At 41.5% G+C, this 16,412-nt stretch overlaps 1 protein-coding gene across 6 annotated transcripts in view; it reads left to right on the top strand.

Annotated features, from left to right (window-relative positions):
- The first annotated feature begins 9,078 nt into the window (after window positions 1–9,078).
- The window catches only part of ARID1A (AT-rich interaction domain 1A), a 130,287-nt gene continuing 122,953 nt past the window's right edge, over window positions 9,079–16,412 (top strand). For 2 of the 6 annotated variants that reach the window (XM_089479308.1, XM_089479313.1), the window contains exons 1-3: window positions 12,894–13,557; window positions 13,698–13,854; window positions 15,285–15,369. The gene's annotated coding sequence lies outside the window, so the exon portion shown is untranslated. Of the gene's footprint in view, window positions 10,184–12,893; window positions 13,558–13,697; window positions 13,855–15,284; window positions 15,370–16,412 lie in introns of those variants that run through there. The other 4 variants (XM_089479309.1, XM_089479312.1, XM_089479314.1 and 1 more) reach the window with 4 other exon arrangements.

Raw genomic sequence — 16,412 nt, 5'->3', positions numbered from 1 at the left:
CCCCCATGCGCCCCATTCAAACCTATGGGGCTTGAATATGTGTGAGCCTCTTTTTTTCGCAGGGGTGTGTGTCCAGAATGGATCTCTGCGAAAGCAAAGGGCCAACTGTATTCCTTTCTGTCTTCATTGCAAAATCGATTCCGATCCGCATCTGGGTCGCACTCGCTCGGTTTATCGATTTATCCAAAAAGATGTGGGGGAGGAATCAACTGCAGATTAAATGGATCTAGCGCATGGGTCCCCCCATCCAAATTGGTTCAAGTGCAAACCTGGGTCATTTAAACCGCTTTCAATATGCGTGAGCCTGTTTTCGCGGGGTGTCCAGAACGGATCCCCATGAAAGCAGAGGGCCAACTGCATTTCTTTCTTTATTACGAAATTGATTCCGATCTGCGTCTGGTTCGCACTTGCGCAGTTTATCGGTTTATCCAAAAAGATAATAATGGGGGGGGGGGAATAAGCCACGGGTTAAATGGGTCTAGCGCATGGTCCCACTGAAATGATTTGGTTCAAATGCGAACCAGGGTCATTTAAACCGCTTCGAGATGACTTGCAAACCGGTTTAAAACCTAATGGGAATGAGGAAAGGCCTAGTAGTGTAGTCTTTCCCTCCTCTTCCTCCTCCTCCTCCTTCCCCAATCCTCCCAGAGAGGCATTTGCAAGGCTGGGCGCCAGGAGGCAGCAGAGGGAGAGTTTTCCTCCTCCTCTCTGCAGTCGGGCCGTTTTTCCCTCCCGATTGTGCTAAACGCTTCTGTACCAATGTTTCCATTTACAAACCCTGCCTCCCATCCCCCAGCCTGCCTGCCTGCCTCCCTCCTTTCCTTCCAGCGCCTCAGCTCTGCTGCTGCTGCTGCCATTAACCCTCTGCAGCTCCGCCATGGAGCCTCTCTTTCCCCACCTCCTCCTCCTCCTCCTCCTCCCAGCTGACATGCAGCTTGGCAATGGGATAAATTGAAGGTCTCTGAAAGGAGAATGAGGAGGGGAAGGGGAAAAAGAAGAAGGGGGAAATAAAAGAGAGACTCTAGCAGTAGTAGTAGTAGTAGTGTGTGTGAGGAGAATGGTTCCCTACAGTCACAAAATACAATGTGAAATAAAGGCAAGCACACACAAATGGGAGTTTGACACTAAAAGGGGTTGTTGTTTTTCTCTCTCTCTTCCTCTTGATAATTACTTTGAAGAATAAAATAATAATGCACTTTTCCCCCCCTCAAACCTCAGAGAGGATAAATGAACTCTCCTCTTTTTAAGGATAGGGAATGTTTTAAAGGAAAGCTGACTTTGGGGGGGAAAGAGAAAAACCACCCTCCTCTTTCCTCCTCCTTTCCTTAATATGGAAAAAGTTAAGATTTCTCCCGAGCAACCACGAGTTTGTTTGTTTGTTTGTTTGTTTATTCTGGTGGGCTTCCTCTTTAAAGAGCAATACAATGTGAGGGAATGGAGTTTTTGGAGTCGGATAACCTTGTTATTTAATAGGGTCAGGACGCCTCAACTCCTTGCCTTCTGAGGGTTTTTATGTCAATTTGTAAAGTAGAAGAAGGCTTTCATGGCCGGCATCCATGGCTTTTTTTGTGGGCTTTTCAGGCTATGTGGCCATGTTCTAGAAGAGTTTATTCCTGATGTAGCTGGCAAATTAGATGCTTCTGTACCAATTTTATGTCAAGTTTGTGAAGTCGAAGGCTTTCAGGGCCGGCATCCATAGCTTTTTTGTGAGAGCGTTTTTTGGTCTATGTGTTGTTCAACCCACAAAAAAGCATTATTATTATTATTATTGTCATTATTATTATTATTTTCTTATATCCAATCTTTCTCTCAATATAGGGACTCAGGTTTCCTCATTTTTAGGGCCAAAACTGTGGGGGGAAACTAGAGTTGTGTGCCTTTTGTGTTCTCTTAAGGGACTGAGAGGAAAAACCTTGTATTTTTTTAGGTCAAGTGGGTATCCGTACCCTGTTTCACATTTAATAGTGGTGTGTTTTGGGGGTATTTCTTTGGATAACTTTTGAAGTTGTATATTTTTTAGATCAAGTGGGTATCCATACCCTGTTTCACATTTAACAGTGTTGTGTTTGGGGGGGCATTTCTTTGGATAACATTGTCGACTTTGGAGTTGTGTATTTTTTTAGGTCAAGTGGGTATCTGTACTGGGGGGGTATTTCTTTGGATACCATTGTCGACTTTGGAGTTGTGTATTTTTTAAGTCAAGTGGGTATCTGTACCCCGTTTAAGAGTGTTGTGTTTGGGGGGGTATTTCTTTGGATAACATTGTCGACTTTGGAGTTGTGTATTTTTTAAGTCAAGTGGGTATCTGTACCCTGTTTCACATTTAACAGCGTTGTGTTTGGGGGGGGGCATTTCTTTGGATAACATTGTCGACTTTGGAGTTGTGTATTTTTTTAGGTCAAGTGGGTATCTGTACCCCGTTTCATTTAAGAGTGTTGTGTTTGGGGGGGGGGGTATTTCTTTGGATAACATTGTCGACTTTGGAGTTGTGTATTTTTTTAGGTCAAGTGGGTATCTGTACCCTGTTTCACATTTAAGAGTGTCGTGTTTTGGGGGGCATTTCTTTGGATAACTTTGGAGTTGTGTATTTTTTAGGTCAGGTAGCTGTCTGTGCCCTGCTGCTTCACATTTAATAGTGTCGATGTTATTTTCCTTGGGTAACATTGTTGACTTTGGAGCTCTTCTTCTGACTGCCCTCTGGGCTCGGCCTCGCCTTTTACCTGACTGACTTCCCGCCTCTCCTGCCTCCCTCCCTCCCCCTCCCTCCCTCCCCTGAATCATGGAGGACGTCCTCCATCCCGGGCGCCCCGCCCGCTCCTAAGCGGGAGTTTCCAGGAAGCAGCGCCGCCGCCGCCGCCGCCGAGCAGAGCCGCAGTATCGCCCAGCCGCCCTCTTTCCCTGAAACCCCTCCGCCGGCCGAGGCTGTGGCAACCAACCACGTCAAGTAGTCCCTGGCTCCCAAGTTTCTTTTACTCTTCCCCCTCAAAACCCTCGCCCTTTCCTGACAGGATTGGGACGGGTTTAGGTCACGAGCCGTGTTTAAAGCGAGCTTGGGCCGGCGCTCGTGTTAAAAAACGTACACATAGGTGTGTGGTGTGACTGAGGGGAGGAGAAAAAGATCCGGCCGCGGCGGAGGCGGAGGAAGCAGCAGCAGAGCAGCACACTGAGGCGAAAGGAGAAGTGTGTGCGAGAGAGAGAGAGGGAGGGAGAGTCGAAGAGCTAGTTGAGCGAGAGGAGGAGGAGGAGGGGAGCAGCGAGCGGGAAAACGCGGTTCGGAGCCGGGAACAGCAGCCTGCCTTCCCTCCTCCCTCCCCCAGCCCCACTCCCTCGCCGGGGGCGCTTCTCTCTCAGTTTCGCCGGCGCCAGGCTCGCCTCAGACGCCCAGCGAATGGGAGGAAAGGGGGCGCAGGCTCCCCAGGATTCCTTGGGCCTGAGGAAATAAAGGGGGAAAGTCGCCTATATATGTGCCACACACACAATCTCTCTCACATCCCTGCCCAGGAGTCCTTGGGCCTGAGAAATAATGGGGGAAAGTCCCCTATATATGTGCCACACACACAATCTCTCACATCCCTGCCCAGGAGTCCTTGGGCCTGAGGAAATAATGGGGGAAAGTCCCCTATATATGTGCCACACACACAATCTCTCACATCCCTGCCCAGGAGTCCTTGGGCCTGAGGAAATAAAGGGGGAAAGTCGCCTATATACGTCGTGCCATACACACAATCTCTCTCACATCCCTGCCCAGAAGTCCTTGGGCCTGAGGAAATAAAGGGGGAAAGTCGCCTATATACGTCGTGCCACACACACAATCTCTCTCACATCCCTGCCCAGGAGTCCTTGGGCCTGCGGGAATAAAAGGGAAAAGTCACCTATATACGTGTCTTGTTTCATGCATACAGTTACCACACACTCAACCTCTCTCCTATTTCTGCCCAGGAGTCCTTGGGCCCTCAAAATAAAGGGGGAAAGTCGTGTCTATAGGCGCTTATTTAAGGCAGACAATGACTACACACTCACAATCTCTCATCTATGACCAGGATTCCTTGGGCCTGAGAAAATAAAGGGGAAAAGTCATCTATATGTGCCTGTTTTAGGCAAACAATCACAAACACACTCCGGATGATGATAACAACAACATTTATTTATACTCTGCCTGTCCAGTGAAGGGAGAAAAGGGGGCACAGATTCCCCAGGGTTCCTTGGACCCACAAAAATAAAGGGGAAAAGTCATCTATATGTGCCTGTTTTAGTCAGACAACCACACACTCAATAATAATAATAAATTATTATGAGAGTGTGTGTGTGATTGCCTGCCTGAAACAGGCACATATACATAGATGACTTTTCCCTTGGACCCACAAAAATAAAGGGGAAAAGTCATCTATATGTGCCTGTTTCAGGCAATTGCCACACACACATACACTGTGTATGCCTCAGTTTTCAGTCAGGAAAACTCTTTTTCGCATCTTTATTGTCTGGTTGACGAGGGATGTTTGCGTATTTATTGACTGGTTGTATTTATACCCTTCTCTTCAGCCACAAAGGCTCTTACATATAAATATGTGTCAGTCCCACACAGTTCTAAACTCTCCTCAAGATGAAGAAGGCCTTTGGAGGGTGGCTTGAAACAAGGAAATGGAGGGGTCACATAACAAACACACATATTTTGTTAGGTTAACAATATGTAATCCGCTCTGAGGGTCTTTGTGGTTGAAGAAGGGGGGTATAAATATAAATTAAATAAAATGTGAGTGTGAGAGAGAGAGCTGGTGTAGCGGTTTGAGTGTTGGACTATGACTGGAAAAAGGGTTCAAATCTTGGCTGGAGCAAGTCACACTCTCTCAGCCTCAGGACAGCAAGCACAAACCCTCCTCTGAAGGGACTTGCCAAGAAAACTCTGTGCCTGAGGGTCGCCATAAGTCCAAAATGACTTGAAGGCACAGCAACAACAACAACACACACACACACACACACACACTGTATATACACATATATGTGTGTGACTTTGGAGACATAGCCGTGTTAGTCTGGAAAATCACTATGCAAAGGGATCTTGTGCCACCTTTTGAGAGTTAACTGAGAGAAATAAGCCGGTAGCATGAGCTTTTTCTGTTTCCACACCGCAATTAAAGCAAAGCTCTGGTGCCACAACAAATTGCCGTTTCCAGAATCCCATAGCATGGACCCATGGCAGTTAAAGTGTTGTCAAACCAGATTATTTTTGCTGTGCGGATGCAGCCAGGAAGGGAGGGCGGCGAGGGGGAAGCAGCAAACCCTGGCTGCAGTTAAGGACTGGGCCGTGTTTGAGGGGGAAAGATGGAAACAGGAGCCTTTCGAAAGATGTGTTGAACTCCTCCAAATCCAGACACTACTTTCTCCTGAATATGATCTTGAATGTCTGCTGTTCTGGCCCCTGGTTTTCCCAGAGTGAAAGACTCAAGTGGAAATGTTGAAGTATAGCGCCTTGGAAAAGCTCACACTGAAAGGACATTGGTGGATATTTCAGGAGGAAGAAGAAGTGGGTTGGATTTTATGTTATTTATTTATTTTTAACTGAGGCGGATTTTCGGCAAAGAGGGCCAGCAACATGAGCTTTTCCCTTCTTCCTTTGGACTCACTTCTCCTATAAAACAGAGAGAGGCAGTCTAATGGCTCTGAAACATCCTCTTCCCCTCAGTCACCAACAACAGTAACAAAAACAACAACAAACTAGGCCAGAGACCTTCCTTAGGCTCACTATTTTCCCCTTGTATCCTGGCTTGTGATAAGGAGAAGAGGTGCAGGAAAAAAGGCTTTGCCAAACCTCTTTCTGTTTACACAACTAGTGGTTAGAAGAGGCCTGTTGCTGAGGGGAAATGGCTGCCCTGCCTAGTGGAAGGACTTTCTTGGAGACAGGGCTCCTTCGACCACATATTCATAGGACAAAACACCTAAAAAATGGAACATTCATGAAAACCGGAGGAAAGGACAAAACAAAAGCTAAAATCACGCCTACAAATAACAATCTAGGCTCCTCAGTCGTGCTCAAAATGGAGGTCGTTTTGGAATTCCTCCTGGAGAGAAGGTTGAAATGGAGGACATGTCCTGGAAAAGGAGCTTGTGTGTCTGTGTTTTGGGTCCAAAAACACACTGCGAAAATAATCCAGTTTGAGACTGCTTTAACTGCCCTAGGGGATTATGGGAACTGTAGTTTATTATGGCACCAGAGCTCTCTGACAGAGAAGGCTATGAATGCCTCACAAAACTAGTTCCCAGAAGCCCTAGCATTGAGCCAGGGCAGTGAAAGCGGTCTCAAACTGGATTATTTCTGCAGTGTGTTTTGGACCTTGGTTGTGTGTTTGTGAATTTGGCCCCCACACCTTTCCTGATAATTCTTGAAATTATTAACAGCTTGTTTACATTTTCTTGGGGCAATATCTTGGGTGAGTCACACTCTCTCAGCCTCAGAGGAAGGCCATGACAAACCCAATCTGAAACAAAATCTCGTCAAGAAAACAAAACCCCATGACAGCTTTGCCTTAGGTTTGAAACAACTTGAATGCGCACAACAAACAATGCTTAATGTGGCGGAGCCTTGGGCTCTTGAGAGCCGGTGTGGTGCAGTGGTTTGAGCAGTGAACTGCAACTCAAGAGTGGGGTTCGAAACCTTGGACGGCCATGGAAATCCACCTTGAGTATGTCACATTCTCTCAGCCTCAGAGGAGAGCGAAGGCAAACTGCTTCTGAACAAATCTTGAAGAAACAACAAACTTGAAGATGTGCAACAAATGGAGTAGTTAATATGGTGCAGCCATGAGCTCTTGAGAGCCAGTGTGATGTAGTGGATTGAACATTGGACCATGAAGTCCAGAATTCAAAACCCTGCTCAGCCATGGTAATTCACCTTGGGCAAGTCACATTGTCTCAGCTTCAAAGGAAGGCAAAGACAAACCCCCTCTGAACAAATCTTGACAAGAAAACCCAGTGATAGGTTTGCTTTAGGGTCGCCATAAGTCGGAAACCACTTGAAGGCACACAACAAGAACAACAACAACAACAACACAGACTCTTCACCCTTCCAAACAAGTTTATTTTGGTTAATTTTGCAAGAGAGGGTCTATGCCTTTCATGCTTTACCAAATTCAGATAGACAAGATTAATCATGTAATAATAATACGATTTTATAATAATAATAATAATAACATGATTTATTTATATTTCACCTTTTCCTTGCAGAATCAAAGCAGATTACAAAGCAAGGTATCAAAAATACAAAGTACACCCCCCATCAAATACATCACAGCAATATTATAACAATAAAGTAATTATACCAAAAATAAATAAATAAAAATAAAGAATACAAAGTACAAGATCCAAAATACATAGCATAATAATGGAGGCATAACGTACTATAATAATTTAAAGGGCAATCCCCAGCACTTCCCTGGCATAGCTAAAATATACAGTTTCATAGGATCCTTCATTTGCGCAAACCATACTCTGCCAGAACTGGAACGTAAAGCACTTAGAACAAAATAAAGCCCTTAGAACTCCTTAAAAATATGTATCTTGGGGACTGAACTCTTTCGAAGAAAACAATTTTCTGCTACTTTTGTCGACTTGGCGTGTTATCCTCATTCACGCTAAACTATGGCCTGTTACAGACAGGCCAAAATAAAGCTGCTTCGAGTCACTTTGGAGGTATGGTATTTCAATGATGCATGAGTCCTAAGAGTCCAAAAGCCACACCAAAGCTGCACTCCAGTCCTTAGGAGCGGAGCGTGGCTTTGGTGCAGCTTTTGGACTCTTAGGACGCATGCATCATTGAAATACCATACCTCCAAAGTGACTCGAAGCAGCTTTATTTTGGCCTGTCTGTAACAGGCCTATATCTCACATAAGAATTGTGTTGAGCCCGCTGCCTATATAGTTCTTTGCAACCAGACTCCCAAATCCTAACTCTGGATTTCTACCAGAGCTTCACATCCACCAATTAAGCTCACTTGGAGTCAGGGGCAAAAACTGATCATTCTGAAGGCTTGTTTTCTACAGATTCAATTTCTACATCCCAGTTACCCAGTGTTCTTATTAACCCTGAGAAAGAGGGCAAAAGAACCCCCTAAGTATTCTCCAGCTTATATTCTTGCTGGGGGTTTCCCCCCTCTCATCCCATTTGTAAACTACAAAGGCTTCACATCCTCCTGTTAATGCTGCTGAACACAGCAGAGAGGACTGGGGAGAATTCACAGGCCTTGCTCTGCTTCTTCCCCACCCCCACCATTATCCCCATCCCCCTTTTAAGGCTCCCACAACTTGCATCCTTCCCATTAACACTGAAAGGGGGAAATACAAGCAGCTCTGGTAGGTCTGCCCCTGCTTTTTCCCTGCATTTCTCTGCTCTTGTACCAAACAAAACTCAGATACACAACCCTGCCTGAATACAAAACCCACAGCCGGCTTTGTTGTTGCATCTAGGAGAAGACCTTGCAACTTCTCAGCTCTACTGAAAACAAAAACACAACTGCTTACACTTCTTCTTCTTCTTCTTATAATTATTATTATATTTATTTGTATCCCGCTCTTGTCCCCGAACTGGACCTCAAAGCGGCTCAACAATATTAAAAGAGCAAGACTTTTCTTCCAAGTAATCTCCCATTGTTCTAATTCTTAGGGGTATCCTATATTTTGTGGCTGACTATTCATAAAGACCCATGTAACATATTTAAATATAGTGATGGAGTTTAATCCAGAAACATACCTCTTAAATAATTCGGAACCTAAAATTGAAAATATGAAAAGAACAATACAATTAAAAACATAGAAAAAAGGGGTGTGTTAAAAAGGGAATTGAATTATTACAGTATTGAAACAGATAGATATTGGAAGAATAAGATGTGTTGAAAGGGAATTAAATTATTACGATATTGAAATATAGATAGCTATGAAAAGAATAAAATGCGAAAAGAGGGGCGTTAAAAAGGAATTAAGTTGTCACAATATTAAAAAAGGTAACTGTTAAAAGAATAAAATAAATTGTAAAACTGTTTAAAACAGTATCTATATGTTTATACTGTATAGTAAAGTATATACAGTATATTACTTTATACTTATATAACTGTGATTTTTTTTAATGTGAGCCGCCTTGAGTCCCACTTTTGGGAAAAGGGTGGGATATAATAATAATAATAATAATAATAATAATAATAATAATAAATGTGTAGGTATTAATAGGTATTTATTTCTCATACGATTGTTAATATTAGTCGCCCAGATATGCCATCATTTAAGAGCTTGTCAGACACCCATCATCTCTAAAAAGTTCAGTCTTTGTCATTGCATTTGCGGTTTCTACTTGAACACACAACGCTTATTTTTAACCCTTTCTTTTAAAAACAGTGAGTTTAGAAATAGGCCTTTTGTTTGTTAATCTTTTTTGTTATGTTTTTATTGTCCCCTTCCCTGATTGTCTTGAAGCATAGAAGTGTATTTCACCACTGATTCAAATTATATAGTGTATGTAGAGACTTTTAGTCTCAAAGGTGCTGCGAGATCTCTCTCCATATTGATTCTATGGACTAACAGGGCTATAGCTTTAAATGGTATAGGAGTTAATTAAGTCTTTGCATGTTATGCATGCGTTAGCTAGAGAGAACGTTTAACCAGTTTTGCTGTCTCAGTCCAGCCAAATTGCAACCAGAAATGGTGAAGTGGAAGATTCCTTTCATGCCATCAAGAATTGCATATTTAAATAAGTGGCACCAGTGTATTTTTCTACCCCTTATACTTATTGGGGTTGCACTTCTGTGTCCACTTACTTGGGAGAGAGGTCCAAACCACACTGCAGAAATAATCCAGTTTGAGACCACTTTAACTGACCTGGCTGAGTGCTATTGAATCCTGGGAGTTGTAGTTGGTTGTGGCACCAGAGCTCTCAGAGAGAGAAGGCCAAATGCCTCACAAAACTACAGTTCCCAGAATTGCCTAGCAGTTAAAGCAGTCTCAAACTGGACTATTTCTGGGCCTAAGTGTCAATGGAAGTCAGTGTGGCTTCTGGTGAGACACACAGGGTTACACTGTAAAACACTCTGAATAAATGAATACTACAAGTGAGTTGCTATTTTCAAGAATACACAACCCATGTGAAAGTCTCCAAGACCAAAGTGAGAAAAGTAGTGTTGCTTCTGTATCCAGAAACAGAAAGGTGAGTAGAAAAGCCATGTATTTAATTAATAATAAGTTTTTAATGTACATGGGATGCCTCGTGTACAAAAGGCAGAAACATACCTATTGCACTTATGCTAAATTGCCATTCACAATTCAGTAAAATGCTGCCACTAAATGTTGAAGAAAAAAGCTGAAAATCACCATCCATTATTCCTCCTTCCTCATTTTGTGCTTTGGAGGAGAGAAAGAAACAGTTGCCTAATTTATTAAATCCCAATTTCTCATTTGTTCACCTCCAAATCCTTGTCACCCTTTCCATCTCCCTTATGAACTTTTTGTGTGTGTGCATATGTGCCTTCATGTTGCATATCAACTTATGGTGACCCCAGGAATTTCGTAGGGTTTTCTTAGTCAAGGGCCTGTTACAGATTGCCAAAATAAAGCTGCTTGGGGTCTCTTTGGAGGTATGCTATTTAAATGATGCATGGGTCCTAAGAGTCCGGAGGTCGCGCCAAAGCCACACTCCATTCCTAAGCACTGGAGTGCAGCTTTGGTGCAGCATCCGGATTCTTAGGATGCATGCATCATTTAAACAGCATACCTCCAAAGAGACCCGAAGCAGCTTTATTTTGGCAATCTGTAACAGGCCTCGGAATCCTCAGAGGTGATTTTGCCAATTCCTTCCTCTAAAATTTAGCATATATCACCTGGTATTCGTCGATGGTCCTCCATCCAAGTATTTATCTCGACCCTTTCAGCTTACTGATTCTCATGTGCAGCCCCCCAAAATTTCCAGGGTTTGTTCTGATCTATACAGAAATCCAGTTGGCTGTGTCTGCAGAAATAATCTGACAAAGCTCTGGTGCCACAACAAACTACAGTTCCCAGAATTCCACAGCATGGAGCTATGGCAGTTAAAGTGGAGTCAAACTGGATTATTTCTGCAGTATGTAGCCAACTGTACTTCAGTAAAAAAAAAGCAAAAAGTTCCAACTGTACATTTTTTACTAGGGCAAAATGTGCATGGCAAGAGGATCTATTGCTGTTGGGCACATTTTGGCACACCTAAAGTGATGTGACGCCTGGCCACCATTTTGCTGATTTTCACCTGATTTTTCAAATCTGTTTTGTGCTTTGGGGAGATTTGGAGGGTCAGGGGAACAAACTACTTTATTTTGTTCAAAAAACATGGGGCTTTGGGGGATTTCAGGGCTGTACTTTGGGGTCCCAGGGGCTGCATGGGAGGTCCATGGCCTACATTTTGAGACCCCTGCTGTAGGTAGATGTCAACACAGGAACCTCAAGTTGCTTTTGTTGACAAGATCAGCAATGGGGAAAGGCAAGGTCCCTGCCACTACTCTATAACTAAAGCAGCATTTCTCAACCTGAGGGTTGCAACCCTTTTGGGGGTTGAATAACCCTTTCACAGGGGTCATCTAAGACCATTGGAAAACACATATTTCCAATGGTCTTAGGAACCGAGATGAAAATAATTTTATGGTTGGGGGTGGTCACCACAACATGAGGAACTGTATTAAAGGGTCGCAGCATTAGGAAGATTGAGAACCACTGGACTAAAGGATCTGGTGCATATTCTGTCTCTCTCAGAACCAGTGTGAAGTGAATAGACAGAAACATTAATTGTTCACTTTTCAGCAAAATATCTTCAGTAATATTAATTCCTTTCAGAGATGCAGCCATGTTAGTTTGTTGTAGCAGCTTAAAGACTACGGGTAAATTATTATAGCATATGTCTATGAACTGGCATCTATTTAATAAGATGAAGAGTAGCTGAAAACTCATACTTATATTACAGTTTCTTCATCTTGACAGTATCTTAATTCTTGTAACTATTGAGTAGTTGGTGCCACTTGTACGAAATAGGTTGCAGTCCTCTAGTCATACAGTTGTCCCTCCATGTTTGGAGGTTGAGCACTTGCAGATTTGGTTATTTGTGGGTTACTGTATTTGCCACCTCATCTGCTGCTGCCCTATACACAACTGACAAAATATGTTCTCTCTAGGCATTTCTATGTAGGTTGACCACAGAATCATGCTGAAGGACCTAGAAATGCCTAGAGAAGTGTGCTCTCAGGTACATGGTTTTTCCACTTTCATGGGGATCCAGCACCCCTAATCCCTGCAAAAGTTGAGGGACAACTGTATAGGCTCAGTACCAACCAAGTTTGATGACCCCTGATCATGTTATAAACCATTATGAATTTTAAAAAATACCAGTGTAATGTAACTGTGAAAAGATTGGGACTCGTTTTCTGAATAAGTACTTCTAGAGTAGCCTTACATTGCAGTTTTAGGTATTTTTGCGAATGTAGGTTAATGTTTGTGAAGCACTTTAAGGTAATAATACTGAGCAATATTTATGAAGTACCAAGGAGAATAGGCACTGCCTAAGACCTGTAGTCATAGTAAGTCCCTAATAACCATTTAACTCTTTCAGACAAGCTGAGTTTCCTGCTTCCATGCAAGTGTCTGTAGAACGGTAGACATAGGCCTGTTACAGACTGCCAAAATAAAGCTGCTTCGTGTCTCTTTGGAGGTATGCTATTTAAATGATGCATGGGTCCTAAGAGTCTGGAGGTCGAGCCAAAGCCACACTCCATTCCTAAGTTCTGGAGTGCAACTTTGGTGCAGCTTCCGGATTCTTAGGGTGCATGCATCATTTAAACAGCATACCTCCAAAGAGACCCGAAGCAGCTTTATTTTGGCAGTCTGTAACAGGCCTTAGTAAAAAGTAAGCTCTACTAAACAGACCAGGACCTACTCATGAGTAGAATGATGAACCAGGCAAAACTTATATATGAAAGTATCCTGCAAGGAGCTGTTTTTTTGTTTTTAAGGCCTACTTTACTTTTTGACTAATGTAGTTTATATTAATGCATTGTTTGCAACTCATGCTTATATTATAGCTTTTTTTCTATATCATGACAGTTTCTTAATTGTCACATTTCTTGCTGGAAGAAATCAGCTCCAGAGCAATCTTGGATGGAGGCCAAAGACTTGTCTTTTTCAAAATGTGTTCCCCTCCAGAACAATATAAGGAAAACAAAAGATCCTCTGGCTTATCAGAGACTATTAATACTTTTAATGCGTTCTGATGAATTTTTACTATTGTTCTTAGAGATCCGAGTGTGTTTCAAAAATAGGTAGTGTGCTATAATTACATTTGTAGAAATACCACAAATAAAGCACTGCACACAAATAGGCAAAATGTTATTTTAAAAGAATATAAGAGAGTCAGAGAAATGCACATGTGAACAGGTGGCTCAATAGAAACTAGCCTTTGCCCTATCTTCTCTCCCATTTACGCCTAGATAAAGAGGAATGTGCATGACTCCAAATCAGGAGGGCTGCAGAGATTGCAAATGAAGCACAAAAAAGGCAGGGTAGTAGGTAAGAATCCAGGAGGAAGAATCAGCTGATAAGAATTATGAGGGAATAATTGAATAGCAAGGCAAAGGGAGAGTAGGGGAAACTTTTAATTCTTTATGTGGCGTAAGATGCAGGTTTTATATGCTCCCATTCTATTTTAGGGTTTCCAATTTCTTCATGAAACAACATCCAGTGGACATAGCAGCTGAAAAAAGCCTGAAGATGACAAAATAGGATACAGTAGAAGCTAAGAAAATTGTTGGAGATTATAAAGAGAATAGCTGGAGTCAAAAGCACAAACAAAAGAGTTCAGGTCAGGTCAGTTTATTGCATAATAGCTAACCAGGCTTTTTACATCTAGACTAAGAGGACGACCAAAAAACCCACCACAGATTGAGAACAATTATTTGAAAGGAAAGACGATAAATGAAACATGCAAAGAACAATTAGAAAGAAGAATACCAAGAGAAAAACTGAACCCCAACAGGAAAGCAAAGTTGAGAAGAACTTCCGCACTGGCGGAAACTATAAATAATAGAGAGCCCAATTGAGATCTGTGTAATGGAAGACAAGAGCAGAGGAGGAGGATAAAATAAGAGAATGGCTATGAACTTGGTAAAGACGCGTGGGACAAAAATGTTTAAAGTTTTGATTAACGCTTTTAAAATGGACCAGCACATTCAAAAGCCAGATCGGAGAGACTGAAGAAGAGAATTAAAACACAGAATGTGAAGATACAACTTTTTAAACGTTGCCCAAGGAGCTTAGATACTGTGAGGTGTAGGGAGACTAATACATTTTGGGGGGGGAAAGGATAACTTGCTTAAAATAAAATGGTAAACGACAGAACAGAAGACTAGAAGAGGAAAAATAATAAAACAAATAGAGATAAGCATACAATAAGGGATAAGATCAAGACACTAAGACTATTGACTAAGAAGATAAATGTTGGATAGTAAAATGGGGTGAACAGAAAGGCAACTGAAGAAGAAGCAGGAGAAGATCAGGAATGTTATAGAAGAATGCAAAGTCCAACGAGAATAAATTACGGTAACTGGAAACCCATGAGGAATCATAGGATTAGGGAGGATGAAGAAGATGCTAAAATAATACAACTTCTTTGTCTCAAACCAAAAGATAAAAGCCCTCTCAAACCCCTTTATTATAGGTATTTACTATTACTAAATACCTATAATAAAGGGGTTTGAGAGGGCTTTTATCTTTTGGTTTGAGACTAGTGTGCTGACTTTATTTTGAGATGCATAGGATTTTATTGATTTTACATTTATTAAATACACATAAACAAATATTTGCACCATTCAATTAATCTAACATAAAACCTTATAGTTAAATGCAAAAGCTCATATGGTCAAAACTCCAAGATTGCAAATCTTTGTTATGTCTTCCTCTACTAGCCATTATTACTAACCAGTATTGCCATAGGATGCCCCTGTCATGTTCATATACCTGCTGGTTTTCCCAGACTGACATTAACACACTATTAGTTGACTTTCTCAGGATCCATGCTGCCTGGCATTATGATCCTCCCTAATGCAGATACAATACAGAATATGGCCCCTGTACCTTTACATTAATGTGTTTTTAGTAAGTATATCTTGCGTTATGTTTGTTATCTATAAAAGAATTACAAGTACAGGAACCCTGTCTTCTTTTTCATCTTTTTCATTTTCAATACTGTTCATACTCTTGTTTTGTGAATAGTAATACCTTTGTATGTTCAATGACAGGCTGACTGCAAGGAGAATGTAGTTACCATATTTCATAGGACAAAATTTTAGAAGACTTGACAGTGCAGTCCAAGTTTATTTGGAGGTAAGTTTACTTCTTATGCTATCTTAGATCTCATACTAGCAGAAAGATGGGATATAAACTAAATTAATAAATACGTTTACAGAATTAAACAGGGCCAAATAAGTCTATTCAAGACTGTAGTCCAAATCATCTGTCTCTAAGATCAGTGCTGACCATGTATCGGTTGTCCTTTTAAGCTTCAAATTATTCAGTTACGAGACATAAATGAGAAAATAATTAAGGGAAGTAGATTAGGGTTGCAGAGGTATACTGGTTTAATTTTGGGATATATTGAAGAATTTAAAAAGTCTTAACTTACCAAAAAGTTATAATTAAGATAGGAAAGCAAATACCATTTGTCCTTCAAAATTTGCAGACAAAAATATAATTGGTTATTTAAATAAAATTACAGGTCTACAACATAGTCTAATTCAGTCATCCCCAGACTGTGCCCTTTAAGAGATTTTGGACTTCACCTCCCAGAAGCCTCAGCCATGTTGACCAATAGTGTGGGATTCTGGGAGCTGAAGTCCAAAATCCCTTAAAGAGCACAGTTTGGGGGCCACAGGATGGAGGCAGGAAATATATTGCTCATTTCAAATATGAAAGGTAAGGTATGGAAATGGTACTGGGCCCTTTACTTTAGAACAGATTAGTTTTAATTTTGAGTGTTAATGGAAACAGGGAAGTGCTACAGACAAATGGAAATTGTTATATAAGATGTTTAAAAAGTTATTTCATGCATCCTTAAATAGGTTTTTTTCCTCACAAAATCCAGTTCAGGTGATATTTCACTCCAGTCCCTTTGGAGAAAATTTATCATACCTTTTTTATGGCATCAGGTCATACAGAGAAGGGGTAATATATTAAAGTAATATGCACAAATACAACCACTTTGGCTAGCAAGATTTAATATAATAAAAAATATAATCAAGTGTGATACCTCACTTATGCCTAAAAATATTGTTGTGGGATTGTTGTTGTTGTGTACCTTCAAGTGTTTCTGACTTATGTCAGTATTACCCGGTTTTCTTTGCAAGATTTATTCAGATGTGCTTTGCTGT

Source organism: Sceloporus occidentalis, unplaced genomic scaffold, assembly GCF_023333645.1.
Source record: "Sceloporus occidentalis isolate IW3139 unplaced genomic scaffold, rSceOcc1.0.p SCAF_13, whole genome shotgun sequence".
NCBI classification, from domain to species: domain Eukaryota; kingdom Metazoa; phylum Chordata; class Lepidosauria; order Squamata; family Phrynosomatidae; genus Sceloporus; species Sceloporus occidentalis.
This window is presented reverse-complemented; position numbering and strand designations above follow the sequence as displayed.